This window comes from Capsicum annuum, chromosome 4 (assembly GCF_002878395.1).
Source record: "Capsicum annuum cultivar UCD-10X-F1 chromosome 4, UCD10Xv1.1, whole genome shotgun sequence".
Classification (NCBI taxonomy): Eukaryota; Viridiplantae; Streptophyta; class Magnoliopsida; order Solanales; family Solanaceae; genus Capsicum; species Capsicum annuum.
In genome coordinates, this window is record NC_061114.1 from 129,829,576 (window position 1) to 129,854,584 (window position 25,009).

Genomic DNA, 25,009 nt, shown 5'->3' on the forward strand with positions numbered 1-25,009 from the left:
ATTACTCCTCTCTAGCAAATAATCTCAGAAACTGATGTTACTGGAGCTAATTAACTGAATCTACACACATCAATAACTATACTCTGAGCTTGCTACTCTCGATTGACTGAATCTGTGATCAAACCTCTTTACCAGATGATCTTCGAATCTACTATCAATGATAAGAAATGATTATGTTTGAGATCTAACCTATCTAAAGGAAGATCTCAAAATCTGATAATGAGAATACTTGATTGAGTCTAAGAGCGAGATCAAGCCTATCTAACAGGTGATCTATGGATCTAATAATAAGATTACTCAACTGAATCTGAGACTGAGATCAAGCCTATCTAATGGGTGATCTCCGAATCTGATAATGAGATTACTTAACTGAATCTAACACTGAGATCAATCCTATCTAACGGGTGATCTCTGGATCTGATAATGAGATTACTCAACTTAATCTAAGTCTGAGATCAAGCCTATCTAATAGGTGATCTCTAGATATGATAATAAAATTACTTAACTGAATCTGAGACTGAGATCAAGCTTATCAAACGGATGATATCTGGATTTGATAGTAAAATTACTCAACTAAATTAGAGATTGAGATCAAGCCTATCTAACGGGTGATCCTATCGAATGGGTGATCTCTGGATATGATAATACTGATATTGAATAACTTTATATGAGACCATGCCTATCTAGCGGGTGGTCCATGAATCAATGGAACTATCTGAGTTCCTTACTGATATAGGTGACTGTATCTGACAGTCCTGATTTTTGAGTTCTACTCTGAAGACTGGTACTGAAACTGCAACTGTGGGAGTGCTCACTTAACCGACATGCCCTAAATCTGAACTGGTGAGGTCCAACCTGTAATCTGAAATAGAAGGGTGTCAATACTGTGCCATATTTAAAGACCTCTCTGGTCAAGCCTCTCTAACGGGTAACCCTCACAGGAAGTGAAGCCTAAGGCAGTATAATAGTCAAGCCTTTTTCTAACGGATGACAAGCCTTTTTCTAATAGGTGACAAGACTTTTTCTAACGGCTAACTCCTGCAGCCTGCACTGGCTATGCAGTTTTGTAGTTCATGGATTACTTCAAATAAATCTGCCTCTCTAACGGGGAGCCATCATCCCTGCACTCGCTCAGTGCTAGCTCCTACTCCTAACTGAAAAACTCTGAACTGATTCTCAATTGAACTTAAATTAAGCCAAATTTGATACTGATCATGTTTCTCAACTGATCTGATTGAGTTATGCTAAATTTACTTGGTTTTGTATCTGATAGAATACTACTGAATCTCATCATCTGATAAATGATACTAAGATCGGGATAGATTACTCGAATACTACTGAGGACTGAACTGAACACTTAATTACTACTAGATCTGAGATGAGTACTGAACTGAGGCTAGATACTAGCGACATTGAGATTACTGAGATTACTGAGATTTTTGGGATTTCTTTGGTTTTGTAACTATCTTAGAGTTCTAAGTTTTGTAACTTACTGAGTTATAAGAAATACGGCTTGACTGAGATTATCGATAAAATTGACATGGGCTCTAACTGCAGCTAAGTTGTCAGGTATAAATACCCTCAGGACTCGATAACATAAAAGTAAAACATTGCCATTCTTGAATAATCAATATCATGGACATTCATTCACCATCACAGTCACTAAAGCATCTCTTCAAGAATTTAGAAATCATAAACATGTGATAGTATAGGAAGACATGCTATTGGCTCATACTCTATTCAACAAGGTCTTGCATCAAAAATTTAGCATGTATTAAAGTCTTATCATGTATCGAAAAGTACATAATTGGGGAATTTCATGCTATCATGTAATAATTCATTCACTAAGGCTTTTCAACAAACACTTGGCATGCATGGGTTTGCACACAATTGGGGATTTCTAGTCAACATGTTATAATGGCTCCAATTCTTTCATATAAGCATTTTATCAAACATATGGGGAGCATGCCTTTCTTATTCAACAATTTCTACACTTCATTAACATGAACACATCACTTAACAAGCAACCTGAAGAGGGATTATCATGAACATCAGATGAATATCACATACTAAGGTCAAAGCTTGAAACCTCATAAATAAAACATGAATTAAAAACTCAATAATAGCATGAACTCCAATTTCAATTCACATGAATCATGAAAACTCATAAACATAAGAATCTTTGAAATTTAGAAAAGGGTTCTTCAGCTTCTTGAATGAAAGGGACCCAAGAATCAATATCTGCATACCTTAGGAAACTCTTTCTTGAAGGCTCTTGGAGAGATTCTTGATTTCTTGATTTCTCTTGATTTTCCTTGAAGAAGAAAGAAGGATTTTGATTTTGTAGAAACCCTATTTTTTTATGTTAAATATGAAGAATAAAATTGTGAGCCTTGATCGGATATAAATAAGAGATGAAAAGAGTGGAAAAAGACTAAAAAGACCTTTTAAAATCGAGTTAAAAATATTGAACGAGGGCTGCAACGGTTGAAGCAATGGTCCGTTGCTTAGTCTGATGGTCCGTCGGATCATCCGTCGCATATCGGTTAGCAAAATAATACACTGCCTTAATGCGACGGTCTTAGAGATGGTCCATCGCAAACCCGACGGTCCTTTGGATCATTCGTCTCACGTTGGCTAGGATGAGGCCACACTACCTCAGCGGTGACGGTCCGTCGTCCTGGCCATCACACTTGGGCCAAGAAAAGGAGTCACTACCTTGGTTGCGACGGGATGGGCAACGGTCCATCGCAAGATCGATCGTCCATCAACCCGACCGTTGTACCTGGGCGGTTCCAACTACTTTCAATAAAACGGTCATAACTTCCTCATCCAATGTCGGATTTTGACGAAATTGGTATCGATGGAAATCTTATTCAATGATATACACGATAAAAAGTCAATATTTGGGAAATTCTATATGGTTCAAAATATTTCTCACTTGGAAAGACACTTCTCAACCTTTTAGAGCCAGATTTTGCACTTCACTGAACACGCTCTAAGGCTCAGACTACGAGAGAATTTTGCAAGATTTTACATGATTATTCTTAAAAAGGAAAGAAGGACTGTGGCTAATTTTTTTGATCTCACTCTCATGGAGTTTCTTGATACTGAAGTACAAATTGATCTTGTTAGGATTATTCTACAGCACATGCAAAGGGTTCTTCTAAAAAATGTGAATGGTCATGCTCTCCCATGTGAATTCTGGCTCACCCTTATATTTGAAGAGTTTAGGGTACCTGTTCAAGTATGGTATCTGCAGACCACCAAAGATGTTATAGGGACAGTGAACCATATGGAACTACCTATTTCAATAAGGAGCGCTGACAATTCTATGCAATGATTAAGGAATGCTTTCGCTTTTAAAACTGCTGAATCGGGAGCTGCTCAGGCTGAAAAACTAAAATTTCTTTCTCAGATTGCTTCCCTTTAAAGTAATCCTACCCAGATAAGGAGAAATAATGCAACAAGGAGTGTAACTAACTGATAGTCTTATTGAAGAAAGAAGATCACATTATCTGAAGGACTTCATCAGAGTTGACTTAAATAGAAAAAACAATTTCAAAGAGTTTCACTCAAGTACTGATAAGAAAAGCATCAATCAACAAATTCGTTCACTAACTTGAATGAGTCATAAGAAGAACCTTAAATAGAAGAAACAATTTCTAAGAGTTTCACTCAAGCATTGATAAGAAAAGCATCAATCAGCAAATTTGTGTAATAGGTTGGTTCTAGAGTTGTAATGAACTTTAATTCTAGTCTCAGTGAAGTATAAACTGAGTTAGAATTAGTGTCTTCAAGTTAGGAAACTCGAAGACTTGGGAACACTTATCTTGGAAAGATTTGTGTTATTGTAGAAATAGGAGTTAGAGTTTAATTCCTAGTTTACAAGTGTATTGTAATTTGTTGATTGTTGAGACTCAAATGTTTTTAGTGAAATTGGGGTTAAATCTTGTAGAGGTACAAGTCGTGGTTTTAAACACCTCTTTTGAGCCGGGTGTTTTCCATGTAAAAATATTGTCTCCTTATTTACTCTGTATAAGTGAACCACGTTAGTTTACTTGCTTCACTAATAGACAACTAATAAAGTAAAATCAATAGGACACGCACTCTAACATTTTGTTTCCTAATCTCTGTCCTTAAAACCTGATAATAGTCCTGAACTTTTGTCTGATCACTAAAATTTGCTTTCTTTTGTTAATGCTGGACTGCCTTGATGATTTAATAGTGCTTTAGCTTGTTGGACTCTAATTTTACCTTTCATTGTCCATCTTGGTATGCTTATGTTGCTCTAATTTTATATTATTCTTTGGAAGTTACTGTAGCCTATTCTACTAGTTTAGCATTAGTTGATCCCATACATATGTTTAGAGTTGGGATCTTATAGTAAATCAGTTGGTGTCATTTCCATAGATATGAGAAGAGTGTGATCAGCTAATGTATGGATCATTTCCATAAATATGAGAAGAGTACACGCATTAGGTTATGATACACGTTGCAATATAAGGCAAGCATATAAGTTAAAACTTTAATTGAAACTTCAAATATGAATAAGCATTACCATGGACTGGATTAATAACATACACGATCACCTAGGAAGCTAACATTCAGTTTGATTATTTAAACAACTCTTCAAGCTCATTTAACTTTCAATCACCTATACCTCTCTTAATACCTACCACATTATCTCAAGAACTATCTAAGGATTCACCAAACGTAAAAAGGCATACAAGCTACAAAAGGAAAAGTAAAAAAAGGCAGACATGTTGGGTTCGAAACTGAGGGGCATCATGCGAAAGATTAAAATTTGCAAACTATGAGATGATAAATATGATGACAAAGAAAAAACATACTAAAAATATATTATTAATATGAGTTGGCCAAATGACCAACAAATGAATAACGAATATTAAAAAAAAAACTATTGAAAGAAAATATCCCCCTAAATAAAACTATTTAATGACGAAGACATACTTCAACACATATTACCACAAGATCATATTCACAAAATACAGAAGCTACTCAAAAGGACTTAGTCACTTAAACTATATTCACAAAGAAGGATATACAACAAAATCAAAGACACTCAAGAAAAACTGGGAGCTTCATGACAGGAGATTGATAGCTTCATAATCTCAACTTCAATCAAATAGAATTGATGTTCACCTTTAACATGTAAGATACAAAGATTAAAGACTACACTATACTAAGGAAACTTCATATTACCTTCTTGGGAGACCATGATGCAGAGGCTACTGAGATTTGAAGTCTTTTTTGGCAAATACTTTTGCTGAACTTATCAATTGCAGCTATGTGTTTCTTCTCTTACAAATTCATTATCTAAGCTTCATTAAAGGAAAACATGAGCAAATTACAACAAATTATCACGACAGATAAACAAATTCTCATACACTGAACATCTACTTGAAAAATAATTAGATAACTGGGAGGAGAAAGTTTTGCACCCAGTTGACATATACAAGCAGAGACAACAAAGAGAAAAAATGAACACACAACTTGGCTCCTCCGTCATCAACAAAAACAACTTCGCCTTCACCGCAGTCGGAGGCACCAATTTCCAATTTCGACTCATCAAACTTTAACCTATAGAATAGATCTCGATCTAGCACTCTCAAAATATCAACACATACATAAAAGCAACTGTTAGCATAAAAATGAAGCTGCTCAAATCAACAAAATTCTACGCATATGTAGACACTATCAAAAGTAAACTTGAAGCATTTGAAAATAGCATCAAATTTTTTAATCCTCGATTCATCACAAATATAGCAAAAGAAAAATACACATGCAAGATGAAAAAATGCACTTAGCAAACATTGAAGTAAAGTATACTTAAAAAAAAAAAAAACTAATCAGCTAAATGTACACAAGTGAAATCAAAATATCTCAAATCAATGAAGGAAAAATACAAATAAGAATGAAAAATGCACATGCAAGATTGGTAAAAAAAATGTAAATTACAATTTGAAGGAGAAAAAGATCTTACAGCAGTAATTTTGAAGAGCAAAAACTAAGAATCCCAAAATTATGAAGTTAATTATATCTCTAGGAGCAGGAAGGAATCGACATTTTCTTCATCTTAGATCTACAATCAACAACTTTCTACATCTGATTTGTGAGCAACAACTAACAATTTTGTGATTTACTTCATAGTTAAGAGGCGAGTAATGAGCAGTGATCTTATGCCTATTTAGCAATGAACAGAGAGATTGATGAGGTTATCGCGCACCGTATTGGTGGAGGGTGTTTGAAGTGGAGGCTTGCTTCGGGAGTGTTCTATGATAGGAATGTGTTTTCTAAGCTTAAAGGTAAGTTCTATATAGTGGCAATCCCACCGACTATGTTGTATAGAGTGGAGTGTTGGCGAGTAAAGAACTCTCACTTCCAAAATTTGAAGGTGACGGTGATGAGGATATTGAGATGGATGTGTGAATTTATCAAGAGAGATAGGTTTAGAAATGAGGTTATTCGACAGAAGGTTAGAGTGACTTCGGTGGAAGACAAGATATAGAAAATGAGGTTGCGATGGTTCGAACATGTATGAGGAGGTGCATGAATGCTCCAATATGGAGGTGTGAGAGTCTAGCTATGAATGATTTTAGACGGGATAGAGGTAAGCTGAAGGAATATTGAATGGAGGTGATTAGACATGACATTAAGCGACTACAGCTTACAGAGCACATAACTCTTGATAGAAAGGTATGAAGGATGCGAATTAGGGTAGAGATTTAGTGGGTAAGACTGCGTCCGTAGTAGTAGGAAGAAGCGCTTTATTTGTATATGCGCCTGTAGTTTCTTGTTCATACTGTTGTGATGATATTTGTGATCTCAAATAAATAGATTATAGTATTACTCTATTGGTGTTATTACTCTATCGGTGTCTTATTTTTTCATTATCTAGCAGTGTGTTATCTCATTTTGTTGTTTATTTTTATATTTTTTTATTTGTTATACTGTTATCAGTCCTGAGCCGAGAGTCTATCAAAAAGAACCCCTCTACTTCATTGAGATAGTGGTATGGATTGCTTACACTTTACCCTACTCAGATCCCACTTTGTGAAATACACTGAGTATGTTGTTGTTGTTAGAGTTGGTGTTGTACTTGTTCATGAATATAAATTTGAAGTGTTTTGAAATTTGTCATAGAAGTGAAAAAAGTGTTTCCACTTTTTCAAAAAATAATTTTCTTTCCAAAAATAATTTTATTAAATAAAATAATTCTTATGACCATATCTATTATTTTTATTTTTTTATTAAAATAAAATAATTTGTTCATGACCAAACACCTACCTACGTAGAGAGTGAGAGAGTGAGAGAGTAAACGGTGCAACTGCCCATCTGCTTCAGTGAATGTGTTTAGGAAACTTCAATATTAATTAATCCCTTCATTGCTTTTTAAGTGCTCTAAAAAATTTAAGTCAATTTCACTAACTTACCCTAATTACTTCCTTAAAAGAGAAAAATTAATTAATGATTATTTAGAAATAAAATCACGCATTTGAAAAGGAATAAAGTGCGTAAATGATATTAATTACTCTCTCCGTTCCAAATTAACCGTCTCAAATTTCCTAATTTGATGTCTAATTTTACTTGTCTTTTTTCATTAATCAAGATAAGACAATTTTTTTTCCATATTTTACCTTTTGCATTAATTATTTTTTTTTCAAATTAAATTGTAAATATCATTTAATAGGGATACTATGGTAAACTAGGCATGTTATTAATTATTTTTCTTAATCAATGTGTTATCTCAATTTGGGATGGGTAATTTGAAATCGAGGGAGTAAGTGATTAGTGTTTTGGTGTCAGTGAGTACGTTAATTAAGGTGTGCTTCAATGAATATGTTTTTGTATTAATTAAAACGGAGCTTGAGTATTAATTTTAAAACATCAATATCAATTAAGTGATAGAGTAAATACTAATTAAAAAACTTCAATTTTTATTACTTTATTCGTCCTATATATTAGTTGATCATTTTGCTATAAATAGTTATTCCAAATTATTCATTTATTTACTAAATAAAGATAAAATTAATTGCATTTTTCTCATTGCACTCATACAATTAATTTCATTTGAAAGTGTAAACAAGTAATTTGTACTATTCTAATATAGTATCTTCAAAAATAAATTGATAGTAATACTATCCTTCTTATTTATTATGTTTTTAAAGAAGCACCTAAAAAGAAAAGTGATAACGAATATGAGTTACGAGAGAGTATATTAAAATTTTGAATTTGCGTGTGTATACATTATTATAGAATTTTGATACTGAAGCAATATAATATTACTTCCAAATAGTGATATATTACTATTTTTATATGTTTAAGTTTTAGTTTTAAGTTTTATATGTTAATGATAAAATAGTATTTACGTGAAAAACATTTTACAAATGAGAGAGAAGTGAAGAACATTTTAAAATGAGGTAAGAGAGAAAAACATTAAAAAAAGTAAAGTACTTATTCTTTAAGAAATAGTGGAGGTTCCGACCTCTACAATTCAATGAAAAATTAGTGGCAGCTGATCACGATTTAACATAATTTTGTGGAGGTTGTGGCAATCCCATAATTAAACCTAAATCCCCATTTTTGTAGTGATTTAAGACAGTCACCGTACATTTATAGATACTAGAATTCGTGTTATCAGTGATCCAATATATATTAGTATAGTGACTAGCACGACTCATGTATAATTAATATATTGCTTAATATAATATTATAGTAATATTTATTCAATATTCAGTATCATTAATTTGTCAACAAGAAATTAAATCACTATTATAATTATTATTTTGATTATACTATTATTATTTTAGTATTATTATTATTATTATACACTATTATATCATTGTGCTGCTAATATTATTATAGTTATAGTATTATTGTGTTAACAGTTAAATAATATTGTTATTAATATTTTACTATTGTTTCCCGACAATCTAAGAAACAATGACAAATAATTCTACTCCTGGTACTTCTTCTACCTACGTAACTTCTAATCTTCCTGTTCCGGATGTTCTACCATATGCAAAATTATTTTCTGATGTTTCAAATATTGAAATATTTACGAATGAAAAATTTAAAAGATGGCAAGAACGAATTTTCTCACTACTTGATGTCCATGATGTTGCATATGCTTTGTCACAAAAACAACCTGGTATAGACGTTAATAGCCAAATTTTGGAGTCGTGGCAATACGCAAATAAGGTATGTTTCCATACTATTTTACAAATAATTTCTAATGAACTATTTGATGTGTATTGTAGTTGCAAAGAAGTAAAAGTCATTTGGGACGCTATAATCAAGAAGTTCATGGCTGAATATGCAACCAAACAAAAATTCATAGTTAAAAATTTTTACAGTTGGCAAATGATTGATGTGAAAGAAATGAAAATTCAAATAAGTGAATATAAAAAATTGTTAGAAGATTTGAATGATGAGGAAATCGCTTTACCAGAAAAATTTGTTGTTGGAGTGTTGATTGAAAAATTGCCTTAATCATGGAATGATTATAAAAATAACTTGAAATATCAGCAGACAAATTTTACTGTTGAGGAAATAATAACTCATATTCTAATTGAAGATACCAACAGAAAGGAGACATTCAAAGCTAAGCAGACTGTGCTCAAAGAAAATTTAGTACAAGTTCTACACAACAACAGTAGAAGCTATGATAATAAGTCTCAAGGTTACAAGCCTAATAATCCCAATCTGAAGAAAAGAAAAGAAACTTGTTTTACTTCTGGAAAATCAGTTCATTATTGCGGCTCAATGTAGGCAGAAAATGAGAATAACAAAGAAATGATAAATCCTCCCAAAACTAATTTAACTGAAGGAGATGAAATAATTGCAGCTGTTATTTCACAAGTGAATATGGCGGCACATATAAAAGAATGGGTGGTAGACTCTGGGACTACTCGACACATTTGTGCAAATCGAGATGCATTTGCCTCCTATACATCAATAGGAGATGACAGTGAAGTAGTCTACTTTGGAGATTCGAGAACTGCTAAAGTCTTGGGCAAGGGTAAAGTTCTCCTAAAACTTACTTCGGAAAAAACTTTAGCCCTCATGGATCTGTTACATCTTCCTATAATGTGAGCAAACCTGATTTCTTTGCCTTTCCTGGATAAAATAGGAATGAAAGTACCTATTGAATCTAATAAGATTATTTTGACAAAAAATAAAATATTTCTGGAAAAGGCTATTGTAATGTAACTCTCAAAAAATGGCTCTCGAGATGTCACACGGTGCTTTAGACTACGAGTACCCTCAACCTAATCCTGTAAGCCTTCTACTAAATCTGAAACTCATATTAGAGAAATATAAACATAAAATCAATGCGGAAATCTATCAGATCTAAGTTGAAATTATCTGAGCATGATATCTATAAATACTTGACTTAAAAGTCTGGACAATCAATACTGAAAAATCCAAATCATATCTAACAGTCTGACAAGCCTCTACAACTAAAGACTAGAGAGTCACTGGGCTAAACCCTCAACTGAATCAAACTGACTGAAAATACTTAATCAACTACTCTAATAAACTGAAAAAATGAATAACTGGGTCCCCGAACTATAAGTAATCACCAACTGTCAGGATGTACATGGAGATGCTTGATATCACTCACGCTACTGAAACTGAGCACATGAACCTATATTATTAAACAATTTAGCACATAGACATATATGTGGATTAGTACTTCTAGAATGTACTGAGCATGTAGGGGTGAATACACAAGTAAAACAGTGAGAGATTATATATATATATATATGTATATATATAGAGAGAGAGATATCTTTCTCATAAACAATGCATGCTAAGTATAAATGGCTCACTTTAGCTTGAGTAACACAAACCTATACTCATAAATCATGAACGATAAAACATACTATAAGAATGTTGTGAGCAACCACACTTAGTTCTAAATCTGTAATTGAAATTTGTTTTCAAATCATTCATGTTAAGTGTAAAAGGACTCACCTCTATATCTGTAAACTGAAAGCTGTAATCTCATAGCTAATGACTTATGTAAAACAATATTTGAATAAAATAGTGAGCCTTTACACTTAGTTTCTAAAAGCTTTTCTGTTATGATTACTCTTTCATGTAGGGAGGTTCTTCTAACCGGCATACATTATGTGAGCTATCATAGAATCCAACGTCAAGTTCCCCTATAGGAAAACTTCATGTTAGGCAGAGGTGCCATACTCTTGACAAGGAGTATAACCTAAGCTAAGTGATCACAATCTGTATCTGTCATCCATATAGAAATGGGAACAATCTGAATAATCTGTACTTATATTGTCTCATAGTTTTGGGGCATGTGAACATACGCAACTCGATGCTAAATACTTCTCCCTTTAATCTGTATGCTCATTCTTTAGGAAATCTACTTTAAAACTAGTATAATGGTTTATAGTGAAACCAATTATCCATTTTCTGTCTAATTATGGAATCAGACAAATCTGTAATCAAAGATGCAATCAATATTATAAAGTGGATTCCATAACATAGTTGAGGATTAAAGATCAAATCTTGATTAAAAAGGTTGATTATAAAAAAAATCATAGGATGCTTAAAAGCAACATCATTCTTAGAATATCAATATTCAAACTAGGGTTTAATAACCCATGCTTGTAATTCATGTCAATCATCATAATGTTCATGCTAAATAATGAAAATCTTTATAATTTAATTCTAAATATGGAAAATAATGTCATCCAAATATAAATACGAAAGTTGACATGCAATTCAACAACTAAATCACTTGCAATCTCATAATCTTTAATTAGTGATGAGTGGGTATAAACCCTAAACTTAAACTCATGTAATTTCATAAAATAAAATCAACTTTAAAACTAGTTTTGGACGCAAGGATGAAATGATTATCCTTGTTTATAATCCCACATACCTTAATTGATGAATAGATGAAGAAGCTTTAACTTTGAGTTCCTATTTGTGCTCTTGAAGATCTTGAATTGGGAATCTTGAATTTTGGATAATCTTGGAAAAGGAATAGTGGAATTTAGATTTCTTGAGGTTTGAAATTTAAAGTTCTAGGGTTTCTTGGAGAGAAACTTTGATGAAAATCAGTGTATAGTGCTTAGAATTAAGTTTAATTCTATGTTTCACACGATTTGGGGGCTAGGGAAAAGATTACTTTGCCCTTTGGAAAATTAAGTTTGGCACTGGAATCCCGATTTTGTGCCTCAGCGCGGCACAACACCATCGCGGTGGCTTACTGGAAAAATTAAAAGTGTTATTTTTCACTATGGCGCGACGCGGCGTAATCGCATTGCATCACTGGAAAAGGACGAGAGTCATTTTGCACTCCACTACGATGCGGTGCTATGCTCCACCATAATTTTTGGCGCGACATTGTCCGATCATAGTGAGCTACTGGAAAGGGAAGAATGGGATTTTGGATTTCACAGTAACGCGGTGTAATCGTGGTGCTTCACTAGAAAGAGGACAATTGCGAATCATCCCTTCACTGTGATGCGATGCTATTGCGTTGAACTATTTTTTCTCACTAAAAGTGCCATAACTTCTCAATCGGGATCGGATTTAGGCAAAATTAGTATTGTTAGAAAGCTAATTAAATTATCTATAACTTGGGGGGTCTAAAGCTGGAAAATTCCACACGTATCAAGAGTTATACACTTTTAAAGTTGACCCTTGACACACTAGGGGCTAAACATAACTAATAAAAGTATGGGGTATTATAATATCTTCCCCTTGGGAATATTCATCCTCGAATAAGACTAGTTAAAATGAGGATACTGAGGAACTAAGGCTATTTACTGACATGCACAACTGAAACAAAACTGCATGACTGAATATAAAACATACTGTGCGACTGAGCTAATCTGCGAATGCATGAATTGAGATGAAGATAATCACATGGCTGAATCTGAGACTGGAAAAAAACTTAATTAAGGAAAACTTTTACCTTAGGCTGAATCTCAGTTTGTGGAGAAGAGGTGAGGGTACTTGGTTCGCATGCCTGCTTCTTCTTCCCAAGTAGCACCCTCAACGGACTGATTTTGCCACAAAACTTTGACCAAGGGAACTTCTTTATTCCTTAGTCTACAATTCTGGTAATCAAGAATCTCCACTGGAAGTTCTTTGTATGAAAGGATATTCTGAATATCTATGCTTTCTAGAGGGACTACAACAGCTAAATCATCCATGCACTTCTTCAATAAGGATACATGGAACACTGGGTGAACTGATGACAAGTCTACAGGTAGCTCAAACTCATACGCTACCTTCCCCACACAACTCAAAATCCTATAGGGACCTATATACCAGGGGCTAAGCTTTATCTTTTTGCCAAATTTCTTCACCCTCTTCATAGCTAAAACTTTCAAATAAGCAAAATCATTGACTTCAAATTCAAAATCTCTCTTTCTTACGTCTGCATAAGATTTTTGAAGACTCTAAGATGCCTTCAATCTCTCTCAGATCAACTAAACTTTCCCCATGGACTCAAACACCATATCTGTCCCAATTTAAGTGGCCTTGCCTACTTCAAACCAACCGACTGGTGATCTACATCTCCTCCTATAAAGAGCCTCAAACAGGGCCATCTAAATACTAAAATGGTAACTGTTATTGTAGGAAAACTCTATCAACGGCAAATGGTCATCCTAACTACCTTTGAAATCAAAAACACATGCCCTTAGCATATCCTCTAGAGTCTGACTGGTCCTCTCTTTTAGACCATCTGTCTACGGATGAAAAGCTGAACTGAGCTGAATTTGGGTACCAAGACCATTCTGAAAGGCTTTCCAAAGAGGTAAATTGAGTACCCCCCCCCCCCTGAAATAATGGATAAGGGAACTTCGTGCAATCTAACCAACTCTCTGATATACAACTTAGCATAATCTTCAGCTTTGTAGGATGTGTGAACTAGCAAAAAGTGGGTTGATTTGTTCAATCTATCTAAATAAACCCAAATCGAATCATGTTGTCGATGCAAATGGGGTAATTCTGTCACAAAGTCCATATTCACCTCTTCCCACTTCTAAGTGGGAACACCAAACTCCTGCAATGTGTCACCAGGTCTTTACTGCTCTACCTTAACCTATTGATAAGTTTTACACTTTGCTACAAACTCTGCTATATCTCTTTTCATACCACTCCACCAATAGACTTTCCATAAATTGTGGTATATATTGGTAGCTCCTAGGTAAATGGCGTAACGTACACCATGCGCTTCTTCCATAATCCACTGCCTCAAATCGTCAAAACATAGCACTCACAATCTACTCTGGTATCTCAACCCACCATCTTCCCCTTGGGAGAAAACCTCTACATTTTGGTCTGTTAATTGAACCTTTCAGTTTGACCAAGCTAGAGTCCTTATCCTATTTCTCTTTCACTTTAGAAACTAAAGAAGATTCTAAACTACTCTAAACCCAAACATTCCCCTCAGCTGAGTCAAACAACTTCACACCCAATCTAGCTAACTGGTGAACTTCCCGAACTAGTTCTCTCTTATTATTCTCCACATGAGAAACATTGCTATAGACAGTCTACTAAGGGCGTCTGCTACTACATTGGCCTTTTTCGGATGATATAACACACTCATGTCATAATCCTTTAACAATTCTATCCATATTCTCTAACGAAGATTTAACTCCCTCTGAGTAAACACATATTGCAAGCTTTTGTGATCCGTGAACACATCAATATGCACTCCATAAAGATAGTGCGTCCAAATTTTCAAAGCAAATACAATGGTAGCTAGATCAAGGTCATAGGTAGGGTAGTTCTTTTTGTGAGGCTTAAGCTGTCTAGAGGCATATGCTATAACCTTAGCTCTCTGTATTAAAAGACAACCCAGACCAATTCTAGAAGTATCACAATATACAATGAAGCCATCTATGCCATTAGGTAGCACTAAAACTGAGACTGAAGTGAGCCGAGCCTTTATCTCATGAAAACTCTTCTCACAGAAATCTGACCACTAAAACTTAAATTTCTTTTGGGTCAATCTAGACATGGGGGACATAATAGATGCAAAAACCTTAAAAAATGTCTGTAATAGCCAGCTAAACCCAAGAAACTTCTAATGTTTGATAGGGAGATAGGTCTAGGCCAGTTTCTTACTGCTTCTATCTTTTTAGGATCAACTTTAATGCCATCACCAGAAATAATATGACTGAGTAAAGATATTGATCTTAGCCAAAATTTACATTTGCTAAATTTGGTAAATAACTGGTGATCCCTAAGAGTTTGTAACATAATTATAAGATGGTCTGCATGGTGATCCTCACTATGAGAATAGACAAGAATATCATTGCCAAAGACTATGACAAACATGTCTAAATACTATTTGAACACACTGTTCATCAAGTCCATGAAGGCTGCTGGGCATTTGTTAGCCCGAAGGATATGACTAGAAACTTAAAATAACCATAACGGGTTCTGAAAGCTGTCTTTGGAATATCACATTCCCTTACTCTAAGCTGATGATAGCCAGATCTAAGGTCTATCTTGGAGAATTAATATGCACCCTGGAGTTGGTCGAATAAGTCATCAATCCTAGGAAGAGGATATTTGTTTTTTATTGTGACTTTATTCAGTTAATGATAGTCAATGCATATTCGCAAAGAACCATCTTTCTTTCTCATGAATAGGATGGTAGTGCCTAATGGAGAGATACTGAGCCTTATGAAACCTTTATTAAAGAGGTCTTTAAGCTGCTCTTTTAACTTCTTAAGATCATCTGGAGACATATGATATGGAGGAATAGAGATAGGCTGAGTATCTAAAAAAAGGTCAATATCAAATTCTATTTCCCTATTAGGAGGTACCCCTAGCAGATTCTTGGGAAAAACTTCAGGAAATGCATTGACTACACGGACTGATTGAACTGTTGGAGCCTCAAACTTAGTGTCTTTGACTCGAACTAGATGATAGATGCACTCTTTTGAGATCAACTTTCTAGTCTTAATATAGGATATGAAATGACTCTTGGGAGACATTGAATTACCTTCCTACTCAAAGACTGGCTTATCTGGAAATTGAAACTTCACTATTCGAGTGCTTCTATAGACGCATAATAAGAATGAAGCCAATCCATACCAAGAATAAGGTCAAAGTCAACCATATCTAACTCTATTAAGTTTGCTAATATGATCTTATAAAGAACAGTGATAGGACACCTTCTATAGATCTATTTGGCAAAAATTGACTTACCCACTAGGGTAGAAACTAAGAAAGGCTTAGGAAGCTCTTCAGGACCAACTTCAAAATTCACTGCAACTAGTGGAGTCACATAAGAGAGATTTAACCCTAGGTCTAACAACACATAAACATCAAGATGAAAGACACAAAACATGCCAGTAATAATATTTGGTGAACCCTCCCGCTCCTGATGAGATGGTAAATCATAAAACTGATTTTGGTATTGATCGCCATTAGTTCTAAGGATACGCCCTGGGGAGGGATTGGGCAACCTAGAGGAGATGGTGCGCTAGTAGCCTGAGTCTGGAGATGAAAATCCTTGTTTCCCTACTTAGCATGCGGACACTCTTTGATTCCATGACTAAACTTACCATACCATAACAACCTTTTTGTCCTAATAAGTACTTACCAAGATGATTCTTACCACACTAAGCACATGAAGGATAACAGGATTTTCCACTTACACTATTCTGAGACCTGGACAATAAAAGTCCACCCCACTACTCCTGCCTAGCTTTGGGGGCAGAAGCACTGGCTGAAGATGACACTGGCATAGATGAGTAACTCTAAAACTACATATGATTTTCCCCTCCAAACTTTGTCTGACCATATTAAAACTGCTCAGTTCCAACCTTCTTATCTCCCCTTTCTTCCCCCTTTAAATTTTATACCTCAATCTGTTGATCATTGATCATCAGCCTAGTAAGATCCATATCCTCAATAAGCATGGAAGTCCTACACTCCTTGACTACCAAACCAGATACTCCAGTAACAAACTTACTTATACTCGATCTAGGGTCAGCCATCGTGTTAGGGGCATACTTAGACAACTGGTTGAACTTAAGGTAGTACTCTTTCATTGTCATCGAGCCCTACCTTAGGTTTACAAACTCTTCTACCTTAGCTTCTCTTAATTTATGCAAAAAAAACCTATCTAGAAACGCGTCCTGAAACACCTGCCAACTCATAGGAGCTACATTCTTACCTCTACTATTCTTTCACATAATTGCCTAATTATATACCATATTTTTCAGTATATAGAATGCCAAATCTACACTCTCTTCCTCGATAATATGCATAACCTAGGTGATCTTTCTTATCTCATCTAAGTAAAGTTGTGGGTCCTCACCTATTTTTGACCCAAAGAACTCAGGCGGATTAATTCTTATGAAGTCATAAATTCTGGCTGCTGCTAAATCTCCATTCGGCTAAAGTGAAACTGCTGCCTAATGGTTGCCGTAAACATTGGTAGTCACAAATTTGGCCAACGCCTGAAAGACCGCCAGAAATTTAGCCTAGGATATATTCTCATTCAGAGGGTCAGCAGGCTAGGGTGGCTGGTTATTATTTTTGCATGCATTAGCTCAACGAGGAAGCATATTCTATTGTCATGTAAGAGCAAAAGTTAAAAAAAGACAAAGATAATGTAAGGACTATAGATCATGAAAGAAAGAGATAATTTCCTAAAATGTCCCGTAGCCTCTTTCTCATAAATATGGTGCGCTTCACACTCATGATAAAGACTTTACGTAATGCGACTTGTCTGACTCCCTAGGACTCTTATAACCTTAGGCTCTAATACAAAGTTTGTAATGCCAAAAAATGGGTCTCGAGATGTCATACGGTGCTTAAGACTATGAGTAGCCTCAAGCTAATTCTGTAAACCTTCTACTAAATCTAAAACTCATAATAGAGAAATATAAATATAAAATCAATACGGAAGTCCATATAATCTAAGATGCAATTATTTGAGCATGATATCTGAAAATACTTAACTTAAATGTCTGTACAATCAATACTGAAAAATCAAAATCATAACTAGAACTTATGTAAAACAATATCTGAATAAAATCATGAGCCTTTACACTTGGTTTCTAAAAGCTTTTCTGTTATGATTACTCTTTTATGTATGGAGGTTCTTCTAACTGACATACACTATGTGGGCTATCATAGTATTTAATATCTAGTTCTCTTATAGGAAAACCTCATATTGGAGAAAGGTGTCATACTCTTGCTAAAGAGTATAACCTAACTAAGTGATCACGTATAACCTAAGTGATCACAATCTGTTTATGTCATCCATACAGAAATGGGAACAATCTAAATAATTTGTACCTATATTGGCTCATAGTTCTGGGCATGTGAACACACCCAACTCAGTGTTAAATACTACTCCCTTTAATCGGTATGCTTATTCTATAGGAAATCCACTTTAAAAATAGTATAAGGGTTTATAATGAAACCAATTATCCATTTATGTGTTTAAATCTAAAATCAGACTAATCTGTAATCAAAGCTAAAATCAATGCTGTAAAGTGGATTCCATAACTTAGCTGAGGATCAAAGATCAAATCTTGGTTAAAAAGGCTAATTATAAACAAATCATAGGATGCTTAAAAGCAACATCATTCTTGGAATATCAATATTCAAACTAGTGCTTAGTAACCCATGATTCTAATTTATGTCAATCATCATAAAGTTCATGCTAAATATTGAAAATCTTGATAATTCAATACTAACTCATGAAAATAATGTCACACACATATAAATATGAAAGTAGACTTGCAATTCAACATTTAAATCACTTGTAATCTCATAATCTTCAAATAGTGATGAGTGGGTATAAACCCTAATCAAAAATTCATATAATTTCATGAAAAATCAACTTTAAAACTAGTTTTGGGCACAAGGATGAAAGGATTATCCTTGTTCACAACCCCACATACCTTAATTGACGAATAGATGAAGAAGCATGAACTTTGAGTTCCTATTTTTTCTCTTAAAGATTGTTTCTTGAAGATCTTAAATTGGGAATCTTGAATTTTTGGTTATCTTAAAAAAAGAATGGTGGAATTTGAATTTATTGAGGTTTGAAATTTAAAGTTTTAGGGTTTCTTGGAGAGAAATTTTGATGAAAATCAGTGTATAGTGCTTAGAATAGGTTTAATTCTCTGTTTTATACGATTTGGGGGCTTGGGAAAAATACTAAATTACCCTTTGAAAAATTATGTTCGGAACTAGAATCCCGATTTTGGGCCTTAGCACGATGCGGCGCCATCATGTTGGCTTATTGAAAAAAGGACGAGTGTCATTTTGCACTATGCGAGATGCGGCGTAATCACGTTGCGTCACTGGAAAAGGATGAGTGCCATTTTGCAATCCATCGGGACGCGATGCTATGTTCCACCGCAATTTCCAACGCAGCGCTGGCCAATTACAGTGAGCTACTAGAAAGAGACAAATGGGATTTGGGCATCATCGCGATGTGGCGTAATCACGGTGCTTCACTGAAAAAAGGACAATTGCGAATCAGCCCTTCACCACGATGTGGTGCTATCCCGTGAACTACTTTTTCTTACTAAAAGTGCCATAACTTCTCAACCAAGTATGGGATTTAGGTAAAAATGGTATCCTTGGAAAGTTGATTCAATTATCTACAATTTGGTGGGTATAAAGCTAAAAAAATCCACACGTATCAAGAGTTATACACTTTTAAAGTTGACACTTGACACACTAGGGGCTAAACGAAACAAAGAAAATTATGGGGTATTACACGTAATCATGGACTTTATGTACTTAATAGTATCAATGACAATACATTAATTTTTTCTTATATGATTGAGTCTATATGTTTATGGCATGCTAGATTAGGACATATTAATATTAAATATGTAAAGAATATGAAATCGCATGGTTTAATATTTGGTTTAGATTCAAGTAATTTTGATAAATGTGAAATATGTGCTGAAGCTAAAATTATTAAAAAGGAATGCTTTTTAGTTAATATAGAAACTGAATTGTTCTATTTGATTCATACTGATTTGGGTGAGTTAAAACAAACTATGACTAGATGTGGCAAAAATTTATTATGTGACTTTTATTAATGATTTATCTATATTTACTAAGTTATATTTACTTAGAAATAAAGATAATGCATTTGATGCTTTTGTGTCTTAATAATCTGAAGTTGAAAATTAGCTTAGTAGAAAAATCAAGAAAATTAGTTCAACTAAAGGTGGAGAATATGCATCTTTAAATGATTTTTATGAAAAAGAAGGAATTCTTCATGAATTAACTCCATCTTATTCACCTGAGTCTAATGGTGTAGCTGAAAGAAAAAATAAGACATTGAAAGAAATAATGAACTCTATGTTAATTATCTTCAATGCACCTGATAATTTGTGGGGTGAATCTATTTTATCTGAATGTCATTTACAAAATAGAATTCCTCATACAAGAACTGGAAAAAATCCTTATGAATTGTGGAAAGGTTATAAACGTGATTTGAAAGATTTCAAAGTGTGGGGTTGCCTTACTAAAGTTCTTCTTCCTGAACCTAAAAAGAGAAAAATAGGTTCTAAAATTGCTGATTAAATGCTTATTGATTATGCCGAACATAGTGTTGCATATATATTTCTTGTGTTAAAAAGTGATGTACTTAATAGTAATACTATAATTGAGACAAAGAATGCTGAATTCTTTGAACATATTTTTTCACTATGTGATAAAACCTCTCATGCACCTGTTGACAGAGAAAATGAATCTACCTCTAATGTTGACGAATTGAGAAGGAGTAAAAGGCCTAGAAAAGAATATTTTTCTTATGGAAATGATTTTCTAACTTTTCTTGTTGATAATGAAAAATTAAATTATTTTAAAGCTGTATCTTCTTCTGATACTAAATTTTGAAAAGAGGAAATACAAATTGAACTTGATTCTATTATGAAAAATAACACATGAATTTTAATTGGTTTATCTCCTGGTGTAGAACCAATTGGTTGTAAATGAATTTTCAAAAAGAAACTTAATCTGGATGGATCTATAGATAAATATAAAAGTCGGTTAGTAGCTAAATATTTTCTCAAAATCAAATATTGATTATTTTGATAAATTTGCACCAATAATAAGAATTTATTCTATTCAAATATTAATTGCTTTGGCATCAATTCATATGTTTTTTTATCCATCAAATGGATGTAAAAACAACTATCTTAAATGGAGATTAAGAAGAAGGAATTTATATGGTTCAACCTGAAGGATGTGTAATTTTTGGATAAGAAAATAAAGTTGGTAAATTCATTAAATCTCTTTATGGCCTTAAACTAGTTCCTAAATAGTGGCATGAGAAATTTGATCAAGTCTTAATAAAAGATGGCCTTTCCTCTATTTAGGTGGATAAATGTATTTATTCCAAAGTGGTTGACGATTATTATGTGATAATTTGCTTATTTGTTGATTATATGCTTATATTAAGTACTTTATTAAATATTATAAAACGTAACAAATGATTTTTGTCCACTGACTTTGATAGGAAAGATCTAGGTGAAGTGAATATGATTTGTTAATTAAAGTTATAAGGAGTGAAGATGGTATAATATTGTCACAAGAACATTATGTAGAAAGACTTCTTAAGAAATTTGAATATTGGGAGGTAACTCCTGTAGTCACTCTCTTATGATGCTATTTCTAAATTTAAAAAATAATAATGATGACCAGTAGCTCAGTCTAACTATGCATAAATTATTGGGAGCCTGATGGATTTAATAAATTTTAGTAGGCCTAATATAGCCTATGCTCTGTATAGACTGAGTAGATATACTCATAATCCCAATAATGAGTATAGGTTTCCATTAATAAGACTGGTGAATTATTTGAGAGAAACAGTGAATTATGGTATTTTGTTTAGCGGATTTCTTTCTACTTTAGATGGGTATTGTGATGAAAATTAGATCTCTAATTCAGATGAGACAAAATCCACTATTGGTTATGTGTTCACCCTTGGTGGTGGTGCAGTATTATGAAGATCATCTAAATAGACGATCATTGCTAGATGAACTATGGAATCAGAGTTTGTGGCTCTGGAAATAGCAGGTACTGAGATTGAATGGCTAAGAAATTTTTTAGTGAATATCCCCTTTAAAAAGGCTGATCTGTTGTCTAATATCCCTTTAAAAAGAATGATTTGGTGGCTCTGTGTATATACACTGTGATTTTCAAGCCGTAATTTCTATTGTGAAGAATAAATCTTACAATAATAAGAGTAGACATATGAAATTGAGGCATGATGTTATCAAGAAATTGCTGAGAGATGAAATATCTTTCATTAATTATATGAAGTTAGAATTGAATTCGGTTAATTCACTAAGTAAAACTGTGGGAAGAAATTTAATACTTTAAACCTTAAAGCAAATATGATAGTCAGTATAGATGGTAAACCAATCTATGTGATTGGAGATCCTATGAAGTAGGTTCATATAGGTAATAACAAGTCAATATTGACTCTGTGCACTAACTATGAGTGCTTGAACTGCTACTAAAATTGAGAGATAAGTTATAAACTCTTAATAAATTCATAGTCCTTATGGATATTGTATTTAAAGTGGTGTACATTTCATGAATTCACCTATATGAGAAGTGGAATGAGGCCGTTTCTATGAGACTTTTGGCCTTAGTTTCTAGAGATTTCATGAATACCAGGAACACACATGGCCTATTTGTGCAAAACTGTGTTGAGAAATAAAATTAAGGTCAAAATGTGATTGACAAAATATCTGGCTTACAACAAGAATTACTCTGTTTATAGAAATATTATATTTCACCGATAATTCTGTAAGTTAAATTTTATTGGTCTAAGTTTGTTTAATAGTCCAAAAGACACCAAACCTTCTGCCCTTTGTCCATGCAAATACAGCAAGTCAAAATTTTTATTCCTATAAATTATTTTGAAAAAATGTAGGGATTGTAGGAAAAATTATTTTGTTTCAAAAGAATTTATGAAAATTATTTTATTTCAAAATAATTAATGTGTATTTACTTGGAAAGCAAGTAATGCATTAGACAAGTTTTCCACTTGTCAAGGAGATAACCTTCGCATGAGTTTTTGAAGACAAGTGGCTTGACACTTGTCTAAATATTACTTGCTCATTGCACTATAAATAACACCTCAATCTTACTGCAAAACACAACCAAAAATTCCATTTTACTTTATCATCTCTTCTTACAAACTTCTTTCACTATTGCCTTTTCCTTTTGTTTTGGCTTCACATATTAAATATTCTTCGTGTTTAATTTATTGATATTTGTATTAATAATTTTTTTGATTCCTGTATCCTCTTGTTAATTAAGGAAGACTTATTTAACTTAGAATATCTTCTAATTAATCAGGAAAGTGCTTGTTTAAGTCTGGAGAAATATTTCACTCTGCTAAAATAGTTTATCAGGACAATGCCTTGCACGACTCAAGTATAATTAATATATTACTTAATATAATATCTTAGTAATATTTATTTAATAATAGGTATCATTAATTTTTCAATAATAAATTATATCACCGTTATAATCATTATTTCAGTTTTACTATTATTATTTTATTATTCCTATTATTATTATACACTATTATATCATTGTATTGCTAATATTATTATTGTTATATTATTATTGTGTTAATAGTTAAATAATATTGTTATTATTATTTTAATATTGTTCTCCAACAATATAAGACACTATCATAAATAATTCTACTCCTGGTACTTCTTCAACCGACGCAACTCCTAATATTACTGTTTCGGTTTTTCTACTATATGCAAAACAATTTTTGATGTTTCAAATATTGAAATATTTGCTAATGAAAACTTTAAAAGATGGAAAGAATGAATTTTTTCACTACTTGATGTCCATGGTGTTGCATATGCTTTGTCACAAACACAACCTGGTGTAGATGTTGGTATCCAAATTTTGGTGTCATGGTAATACGCGAATAAGGTATGTCGCCATACTATTTTACAAATAATTTATAATGAACTATTTGATGTGTATTGTAGTTGCAATGAAGCAAAAGTCATTTGGGATGCTTTAATCAAGAAGTTCACGGCTGAAGATGCAACCAAACAAAAATACATAGTTGGACAATTTTACAATTGCCAAATGAGTGATGTGAAAGAAATAAAAATTCAATTAAATGAATATAAAAAATTATTAGAATATTTGAAGGCTAAGGACATTACTTTACCAGAAAAATTTGCTGCTTGAGTGTTGATTGAAAAATTACCGAAATTATGGAATGACTATAAAAATAACTTGAAACATTGGTAGATAAATTTTACTATTGAGGAAATAATAACTCATCTTCTAATTGAGGATACCAATAGAAAGGAGTCATTCAAAGCAAAGAAGACTGCACTCAAAGCAAATTTAATACAAGGTCAACACAACAACAACAAACGGTATGGTAATAAGTTTCAAGGATACAAGCCTAATAATGCCAATATTAATAAAAGAAAAGGCACTTGTTTTACTTGTGAAAACCAGGTCATTATGCCGCTCAATGTAGGCACAAAATGAGAAATAACAAAGAAATGAAAAATCTTTCCAAAGATAATTTAGATGAAGGAGATGAAATAATTGCAGATTTTATTTCTCAAGTGAATATTGTAGCACATATAAAAGAATGGGTGGTAGACTCTGTGGCTACTCGACACATTTATACAAATTGAGAAGCATTTTCCTACTATACATTAATAGGAGATGACAGTGAAGTGGTATACCTTGGAGACTTGAGAACTGCTAAAGTCTTGGGCAAGGGTAAAGTGCTCCAAAAACTTACTTCGGGAAAAACTTTACCCCTCATGGATGTGCTACATGTTCCTACAATGCGAGCAAACCTGATTTCTGTGGCTTTGCTGGATAAAGCTTGAATGAAAGTGTCTATTGAATCTAATAAGATTATTTTTTAAAAAAATAATTTATTTGTGGGAAAAGGCTATTGTAACCATGGACATTATGTACTTAA